Here is a 10,979-nt window from a genome sequence, read left to right on the forward strand (position 1 = left end):
AACATTTTCCCTTTACCGCGCACACACACACCTTCTAAGAGTACAAATGAAAAATGAATTAATGCAGTTTCTGAATTCTGATTACAAAGCATATAAATTTGGTTGAATTTCTTCCCCCATTTGGGGGGGGGGGGTACTAACGCCTTTTGACATAATTTCTGTTAATTAAAAACGAACAAACAGTGCATACAACTTATAAAGACTGTATCGTAAACGTGATACAGATTCAAAATAGAGTAGCATGCTTGTATGCTATTTGTGCAACTGTGTGTGTATTTTTCCGATATGTTTTGTTATTATTATTATTATTATTTTTACAATCTCTGAGTGTTGAATCTTGTTAAATTATATCCCCTTTTAATGGAAGAAAGTTGTTTAATTTTTACACACACGTATGCAAAAGTATTGATAACATGATTGCACAAATTAACTATGTATGTACTAGAAATAAATAATTGTGGATATGCAGCATAACATATTATGGGACAGAAGAGATTGACACATTGGTAGAAAACAATGCAGAGAGAACCAACCATGAAAAGGATCCAAATATGTAAAAACTTCAATTTGTAACTCTTTCCTTTGAGATGCCCCTCAATCTTTTTGTTTCTTTTACTAATAGCCTTCTCTTGTTGTCTGTGTAATTCTTTTTCACTTTTCTCCATTTTTAATTTGTTTTCACTGTTATAGAATAGACAGAGGTGAGATTTAGATGAGGTAGGCATCTTACCCTCCCACAAACTTGCCAGCATAAGTTACATACCAAAACATCTGTATTGCTAGGAAATGTGTCTCAAGAAAGATATTTCTGAAAAATCATCAGTATTGATTTTTGTTTTTTGCTATTTCATCAGTTCAGAATAATTGCATCACATTATACCTTTTGAAATTGTATAATCTGTGTGTCAAACTGTAAATGCATCTTCTTAAAAAAAAAAAGTACTGAAATTCAGCTGATGATCATAGTATGAGAGTATGGTGGGTATGGAAATGAACTTCTTTACCATGCTCACGCTCTCACAACTTGCAATATTACTATTCTGAAAACATGCAAAAGAACCAAACTTGTTATCTTGACAAGCCTAGTATTGCCAAGGTCTTAACAGTGAGTACAAATTCGGCAGGAAAAATGCAAACTGTCATGGAGGGATTGTACCTTTTTTTTTTTTTTTTTTAGAAATGAACTGATCATGACATAATCCAAGTTGTCAACATTCTGTGGTCTGATAACATTTGACCAATACAAGTTTGTTCCAAAATGCAGAACATTGCCATTGCATTCATAGTACAGAACTAAAAACAATGAATCATCTTTATTGGTCGGTTTTATCAGAGCTTGAATAGGCACATGTAAATACTTGACTTGTCAATGGTACCAGTTACGGGCCTCCCCGATGGCGCAGTGGTAGCGTCTTCGCCTTGTAATCAAGGGGTCCCAGGGGCTATACCCGGTGGAGGCACAAGTGGTTCGGATCCTACTTTAAACTGTAGGCCCAGTCCCGATTAGCCTTACTGTGCATAAAGTGGACTTCAAACAACAAATCAACCAACCAATGGTACCAGTTATTGTAAAAACATCTGCAGAATCAATCAGTGTGGAGTGTAGTTTCATCTGGCACAAAATATGAGGGACAGTCAAATGAAAACTTTAATTTGTTTTCGTTTTATGTCTAGTACATTTCTGCATGTAGAGTTGCACAAGGTTGCTGCATTTTAGTATATATCCATACATTTTCAAGTCAAGTTAGTGCCTGTATATCTCAGGAAGAATCATCTTTGGGATGCATGTGCAGTCACTAAGACCCATTGTGAAGGTCGTTTCACCCTTCTACCTGTGAACTGAAGCCATTGTTGTACTTCTCCCTCCATTCGTAAACTTGCTGGCATGGTAATCAAGCATAGAGATATTGAATTTTCATTTGCCAGAGAATTTATGTTTTAGGCTTTCAGAGGGCAAGAAGTCACTGGTCTTCACTGGTACAAGTGTGTGAAGAAGGTACCATCTTTAGAAATGACGAAAATGATGTGAAGCTCACTTCATCAGTGTTGCACCCTTGAGGTTGTTTTGTAAACTCAGTTGCTACCTGATGTAAATTTGACATGTATACAGTCTTATCATATAATTTTTATCGGACTTTTTAAAGTTCTCATTTGACTACGAAGAAGTTCTCATTTGACACGCCTTCGTATATGAAGTGGTTTGTATCATGGAGAAAAAGGGTGTATCTGTGAAGATCGCCTGGTTGTGTACAATATAACCTTCATTTTCAGGATGGTTACTTGTAACTTGGTGCAAAACATTACTCAAAGATTCAATATTGGTATGGGCTGACCTGATGATACCTATGACCAATATCAGTGATACAGTTATGGGAAAGTGTTGGGTTGATTGTAGTCACCAACCAACATATTCGTATATTCTTTGAAATTGTGCAAAATGCACTAGTTTCAGCAATTCAGCATCGATGGCTAGAATGGATATTACGATTAAAGGATAGTTATTTTAATATGAGCCTAACTAAACACTTGTTACAAAACATCCTTCTGAGGGCCAGGGCATGCAAGGTCAGCACGTTAAGTTCTGGCTTTACTGGAATCTCGTATATGAATCTGTGCAGCGGAATACTTATATATTGACATTTACAACTTTTGTGCACATCTTTAAATATCTGGTAAGATCATCATTCGTGGTATTGGAATCTGCTAAGCCCTATATTGAATCTTTATAATGTTAAACTGATTGTCACAATTAACGAATCGAAGAAAAATATTTGTCTGATTTATTACTAATGATTTTTATTTGTGAAGATTGTTTACCAACAAGGTTATTAATAATTTATTTTAAATTTCTCAAGAACATAGCTATAGCAGCATGATGTGACACTGTAACCATATCTTCCTTCTTTGGCACAAAAAAATTATTATGCTGCTGCATAATGCACGTATGTGCAGATAAGATTGTATGCAGGTGATGGATAGTGCACAGAAGTGTATTATATATAAGATTGTCCATCCGGGATATTCAGTGAACACTGGTAGATAACATCACATTGAGGCTGTTGATTCTGTGATGAATAATATTACAAGGGCTATATCTAAACTGACTCGAACTCGTGCACTTGGATGAGATTTGTCAAGTAACGCTGATCTGGATGTAACAACGGACAAGATATGGCATATATTTTCTATTAGCACAATCGTCAGCTACAAAACTGCCAATAAGTCCGTAAATGTTCTATCATTAATATTTGAAATTTGTATGAAGGTTGAATAATGTAGAAAATCATACATCACCAGTCATTGTCTAAATACAGTGACTGAATTGAAGAAACCATGTTTGAATATGGCATTCATGTGTAAAATAGTCTTGCATGACTAAACTGTCTAGTTTTTAGCAAAGCAAATTTTAGTTGTTTACAAGGTCATGTCTGGGATGTCAAGCTTTGTCGTCTGCTACATGAGAACATGAAGTACTCATTGGCTGGCCTGTTTGTCAGCAAGATTTAAGTGACACATACAGCACATCTAAAATGGCAGTATCCGAACTTTTCTGTTGGTTAGATATGCCCTGTGTTAAGTTTTATTCAGTTTATTTGCCATGTGTTTGTTCACTTTCTTTCGATTACTAATCCAATGCTGTCGTCATAATGTGTGAGTTTCTGAAGGTTTCCAACATGTATCTTGAAAATTGAGCCATCCCCCATTGTGTGGTGATTAGCATAGTGGACCATGAAGCCAGAATTTATAGGTTCCAATCCAGGGTAAAAAGAAATTAATTAAAATTTTTGGGTTCATCTGCATGTATGGCCACTTTGCACCCGTCACATTTCATTGTATTTGTTCTCTCATTTCATCCTCCTCATTGACATAGAAGAGGAACACATAAAGTATCCAAAATGGAGACAGACAAAAATACCTGAATCCACAAGAAAAGTGTCCTATGAGCAACGGAATGAATATGCTCTTTGCAACAAAAATGAATTTGTTTTATTAATTACAATGAATCTTTCACTCACACAGTAACAATCAAACTCAAAAGTGTTAGAGTAAATGTATTGTTTCAAATTTTCCCTAATGTTAACAATTCCGCAAGTATATACACAAAATCATCAGACATGCCGCTGAATTAACTGCAAATATTTTTTCCTTCCTGATAGTAGATACCACCTGCATTCAAAGGGTACTGACTTCCTCCAGTGAAGGTACATTGCACAATGGGTTGGATTCCACTTAAAAATGTAGGTACTATGCCATGGTTCGAGCAGTTAAAAAAAGAGAGTGGCATGGCCCAGTAGCAGCTGCTGCCTATTCGTGCACTCGCACGTGCACCCAAATTAATGTGTAATGTAATTCATTTAATTAATTTTTATTATATTTATTCATTGAATGCCATTTCTCCAAAATATCAAATGTTCCCGGGTCACATCACCTTCCATTTACTTCCTCGTGTAAGCTTTTCTACCTGAGTAACGTGCATCAAATGTGCATGAACACAATTGGGAAGTACAGACAGGTGCATACCGAAGTAGTGCTGTGTTCAATGGCAGGAAGAAGAAGCAGAAAGGCTCTTCTTATAGCTTGGATCAGTGGGCTCTCTGACTTGCCGCACACCAAGAATTGAGACATAGTAGCTACGGGCATGCGCTGTTCCCTCTTCGTCATGTTATGTTGCAATCTTTCCATTCCTTGCCATGTGACGGGAGTCTAGAACAACCCACGCATCATTGCAAATTGAGGGATTTTGGTTTTCAGAAAGGGAAATTTCGATCTCTCTCACCTCTCGTGGTTTTGAGCATAGCATCAAAATCTGAATGGGGGAAGGGTGGGAAAGGAAGGGGAGAGGGCGTGGCATGGAGAGATGAGTGTATTCAATGACGCAAGGCCAGATGCGATGAGTGGAATAGGTTGCTGCAGGTGCTGGAAACGTTTAAAAAAAAAATGTCAGCAGTTTGAATTTAAAACATTCATAACGTCTTAGAGGAATTTGTGTCATTTAGCTGCTATGACTTGTATTTGGAAGTTCAACGAAAATTTTAAATAATCAGAGTTTAATCTTGTACTTTGTCACAGAACAGTCAATCCAGTTTGTTATTGAGTGCATATGAGAATCTGTAACTTATACTATTATGTCACAGATTTGAGATAATTTTTGTAAAAGTGCTGGCAAGTACTAGTTGCATTTGATTAGGGTTTTGAGGATCCTCATTACAATGACTACTGTGAATAAGTACATTAAAAATGGTAATTAACTTAGGCATACAATGAAATGTTTATGTGGCATTAAATTTGGGTTTCTGATGGGACATATTTACATTGAAGAAAGATAATATACATTATCAAAACACTGTAATTACAGAAAATACTGGCAATATTATTATCCCTTCCAAACCGTAGCAATTTATTGGTATAGCGTTGTGAGTGATTTTGTCAGGTCATCGAATGCTGAATTTTCTATAGGTCACGAAAGAGACCAATCAACACATCTTCTCTCGTGATCGATTAAATAAATCACTGGGGTATTTCGAATTTGTAATAAATAGGGAACAGAAGTTGATAAAATGTCATATTTTTTCTGACATCTCGGACACAATTCCCATTAAATATGCACAATATTACACTTCGTCTAGAATTCAAAAGAGGTAATTTTAAAGTGCATTTTTTTGCATTTTCTGCCAATTTTCAGGTTTTAGGTAATTTTTCTTGATTTTTGGCATTTTTCCATCATTTTTCGCAATATTCGGTGTATTGTTTCGTCATATTTTGTCACTTCTTTCATTTTGGTAATATACTTGAGTCTATTCACCAAGGTGAAATATATATCTCGCAGGATTACATTTTACGAGCAGAAGAAATGCTGAACTAGTGACAGTCTTTGTTGTGTCGGGGGAAACCACCAGGTGTCCATCTGGGGCAAACTCAAATTTAAGATCAGATAAGGAGATTGCATTTTGTTTAATTTTCTTTTTATTTAAATTTTTAACCCGAAACTAACAAATGTAATGGTCATTTCTTGCATTTTTTACATCATTTTTTCCATTTTTTAGGACATTCTATAGGTCATATACCTATATTTTTTAGGTCATCAACTTCCGCTCCCTAGCAATAAACCTTATTTTTATAAATTTTCATGAAATATAACTCTGCTATCGTCTCATTATCAGCAAGAGGTACGTCATAACTTGCATTGGTAATACGATTAGCAGAAAGGGGCACGAATGATTTGGTGGGAATAACAACACTCCTTCTGGGTGCAAGGCCGAAGTGCACACCCATAGACCCAGACCACCAGCTGCCACTGGTGCAGATTTATAGGCACTAAAAACCTCTCAAATAGGCACTTAAAAAGGCGCTAAGAAAATACATTAAAATAGGCATTGAAAATTTCAATTTTCTTCTTGCAATTCACAGTTATCCTGTATTAGCATTACAGTTTATCCATAAAAGTACTCTAACGATTCACGAACTATTAATTTTGATTGAAATTCACATTTAACTCCCACAAAAGGAACTTGTGCTAATGTCTGTTGCATGCATAATTGTTAAGTGATGAAAGAACAATTTGCACCCTTAAAAGAAAATATATATTTTGAAAGATGTCCCAATTAAAGTTTCTATGAAGAAATATAATTATGTTACCATTGTATTAATTGCGCACAAATGTTTCACAATAAAATAACAATAGTTTGAATCAAGTCCAAATTTGCAGGAAAACTAGGATAACACAACCTGGTTAATTTAAAGCACTTTTACATTGTAATCAAATGGTCATGGGTTTGATACCCACTGGAGGTTCAGTCCCGATTAGCCTCCTGTGTATAAAGTATTTAAAACAACAAATCAAACAGTTAAAACCACTTGCAAACTTTTTTGCAGGAGTATATGAGCTGTTTATCTGTGTATGCGCATTAAACTTTAAAATAAATAATATCATTTGAGTTAGTGTCAGTGCTCAGAGTGAATTGGATGTGGGAGATTGTCACCCCCGCAGTTCTCTCTCATTGTCAAACCATAGGAGCATCCAGCTAACCCCAATGCTCAACCAAACATCTCTCCAGCTAACATATTCCACTTCAATAGCTGCTTTGTGTTATTCTGTATATGCAACACAAGGCCACTAAACTAAGTTTTTTCACATAATTTAGCATTATTGTATTTAGAACTGATGTAATGTAAGATGATAGGACATAGTGCACATTGTTCACTATTTATCATTGTTTCGAATAACGTGTGAGAAAAATATTTCAGAGGAGCTGGAAATTACTTTTAGTCCACTTTATGCACAGAAAGGGCAATTGGGACTGGACTTACAGTGGGATCTGAACCACTATATGCCTCCACAGGGTGTCGAACGAGTCTGCAATTACGTCAACAGCTGAGAGTTTTAAACAAGGCCATTATGCAAAACTATACATGTACAGTCACTGACACTGCCGGCTTGTAATGAATACATTGACCTGTACATTGTAGTATTTTCCATGTGGGAAAGCAATATATATTTGTAAAGCAATTTAACAGTTAAACCTATCTACTCCGTACAAGCTTGACAGAAAATTACTGTTCTGTCACTGTCAGTGGGGCCAACCTCCATGGTGGAGTGGTTAGTACAGCACAGCTACAATGCCAGGTTGAAGCAGTGATTGGGTGCTAAAACTGGAATGGGGGAGGACAGTTTGCTTTTCTTGGTATACAAAGCTTAGCATTAAGAGGCCATAGTACGGGAGCAAAAGTGGCAAAAAGTGGGGGGCAACTGCCCCTAATCGCCACCGCTGATGCATTTGAAACCAGGTTTGAATCCCAGCCTAGGCATGGTTGTTGTGAATGTACGCTAAATAACAAATATCAGATATCCCGTCGGTGGTAAAACAAGCTTCTGCAACAATCTATTTTTTAATTGATACACTTCTGGCTGCTTTGTGCTTTGGCATTTTGAAATATATCTCCACAGATAACCTATTTTTTTCACACAATAAAGCAAATGTGTACTGATTGACTCCTATAAGCTTTAAGGTGGGAAAAAAGGGTGTGGGTTGGAGTCGTTTTGTCCAAGTATAAGTCCCCAACCAATTGTCCAGTTTGCTTACTCTGATTCAATGACATTTGGTATTTCCAAAGATCTGACATACCTTGAGATCATCAAATCTCGTGAATACCAGATTTCAGTCAGTTCAACATAAACAAACGCTTACCTTCTCAATGTAGGGAAAGCCAAAGGCACGGTTAAAAAACTGAAATAAGTAAAAATGGCAGAATAGGCATTTTTAGTAACGATTATGCAAAATAGGCACTAACCCTCAAAATATGCATTTATAGGCACTATAAAAATGCGTTCTCAGACTAGAAACACCATGAATCGAATGTTACACACTAAAGCCTATTATTTATTACAAAGGAATAAAAAGGTAAATAGTCAAAAATCCGCACCGTAGTGATGAAAATCGAATATCTACTAAACCAATGATGGACATATCCATGCAGAAAGCATGCGGATCATTATTGGCTGGCCCTAACAGATACTGCCTCTAGTTTTGAATCAGGTATAATAAACAGTTTGGGAATGAGAAGAATCTGAATATGTTAGGTTCTTTTGTCCATATTTTTAGATTTGCATTGTTCGTGGCAGGAAAAGAAACATTTTCATCAGAGTTAACACTGTCACCCATAATAATGTACTTTATGCTAGGGATGGATCAATGAATTTTGTGTTGATACCAATGTAGTATATATCTTAAAAATTTCTGCTACTGACAAATGAAACGGAGCTGTAAATGTTCCATGAAGTGCTGTTGCTGTGATTAGCCAATACGGCAGAATTTTTATTCCTGCTTCGTCTCTGTGCATAAAGTTAAATCTTTCCTTTTTACTTTAAGCCTTATATTCTTAACATATTAGTTAACACTAAAGATTGACCAACGCAGCTATATGCAGTGTTTGAATGTTCGATGGCACAAAATAGCTAATAATTTGCATTAATCATTTTGATATATTTTTTTATTTATTACCGTATCATGCCGAAGTTACAAATTTCTAAGTGCATCTGGTGTTTGTATTCAACACTGAATGCTAAGAAGGAAGATATGGTTATAGGCTACTAGATTAATTACTGCAGTTGGTTACTTAACAATAGTAGTTTTTTAATGCTTAGTTTAAAAGTACTTATAACCTAGCAAGCATTTTCTCCCCAACTGTATTTAAAGGAAAATGTTTGTCAAATGGCTTCTGACTGATAATATAATCAGGACAATTGATTCAGAAACATATTGTGAAGAAAAATGACAAAGATGGATATTGTGTACATTGTGTGGCATGTTTGTAATTAATTTTTGCATGAAAAAAATACTTTGTATGGATTTTGGCATTAAATATATATATTTTGTATAGTGAAAAGTGGAGTGTATGGTCTGTGATGTGTTTGACGTAAAGAGAATGCAAGGAAATTATAACCTTTCTGCATGGTGATTGTATAAATTATATTAATAATTTTTTTGTTCTGGTACTGGAATGTAATTTAAGCTAAATAAATCAAATTTGAGAATGAAGTTGTAATTTAACTTATGGTATTGGTTGAAATTTTGCTTCATGTGATGTACCATATTTCGTAATGTTTCATGTTGTAGAGCCTTGGTCTTGAGTGGTGGTCTGTGGATGGTCTTTACCCTGTGCCTGGCGAGATTCTTCTTTATTTCCCGGAGGTGTACCCAATGAATGGTAAAACTGTCGTAGTGGGATGTTATGTTCTTCTCCTGTGTTGCTGCAAGCAGAGGGGCTGTGCAGTGAAGGGACCACATCCTCATGTTCGACTGGTCTGGGTTCTGACATAGCCCTTCTATGGGTGCCAGCCTCCTGGGCAGAGTAGTTAGCACATCATGCTATGATGCCAGGGATCCCGGGTTCGAATCCCAGCCTGGGCATGGATATTTGTGAGTGTCCATTCATATATTTCATTATATTGTCAATCATCCTCATCTTGGCACAAAAGCGAAGTAAAATAAATCAATCAATCAACTCTTCTAAGGCCCACACCTATCCATGGTTAGTCTCCACTGAGATGTAACTGCCTTGGTGATTGCCCTTTTGATGTCTCTCATGTGGTTTCCATTCTGTTCTAGCGTGGTTCTAAGATGGGTGAATAGTGATTGTAGATTTTCCTTTTCTGAGATGGTTACTGCTTTGTGGGCTAGTGTGTTCAGAACAGCAAGACGTTGTGCCTTGTGGTGGAAACTATGTGTATTTAGATAGAGCTCAGTGAGAGTGGGTTTTCTATACACACGATGACTGAGGGCTCTATCTAGTTTGCAGCGAATTAGTATTTCCAGGAATGGTAGGTAGCCGTGGCTATGTGGACGACCAGCATTGCATAGTTTCCTGGAATTCCTTAACAACCACTTTCAAACATCAAGCTTTTGTCATGGAGATAAAAGAAGATGGCTGGTCAATGTTAATTTGACATAATAGGTTGCCTAGTGCTTTTACCTATACTTATTATAACACTACATTTCGAGAGAGCACCTCTTGTCTCATTTGCAGGTGAACAAATTAATTTTTGCAGAGCTGTCATAGTTTGATCTCCACCATGGAAAAAAAAGAAATTTCTTCACCTGAAATCAAGAGGTGTGTGTTAGAATAATTATAGATAAAAGCACTAGACAAATGATAATGTCCAATTAACATTGTCTGCTAATCAGTAGCGAAGCATGTACTGATGAAGGAGGCAAGTGATGTTCAGTTCAACATGCATATAGTACAATGGCATGCTGGAATAGGAGGTGAGGGTAAAAGTTATGTGTATAGTCTCTGCAATCATCATATTTACTTCCAAATTTCTCTAACGTTATTCATATATATTACTAAATACCTTACGAATGAACGTTCCGTATACGACTAAAGGGGTATGGAATTAACTTGAGACAACATGTTTAAAGTTCGGTAAATCCGGTGTTGGTTGCCGCCCCTTCTTCCACAATTTTCATTTTCACACTTTT

This window comes from Lepisma saccharinum, chromosome 1 (genome assembly GCF_977018435.1).
Source record: "Lepisma saccharinum chromosome 1, izLepSacc3.1, whole genome shotgun sequence".
Taxonomy (NCBI): domain Eukaryota; kingdom Metazoa; phylum Arthropoda; class Insecta; order Zygentoma; family Lepismatidae; genus Lepisma; species Lepisma saccharinum.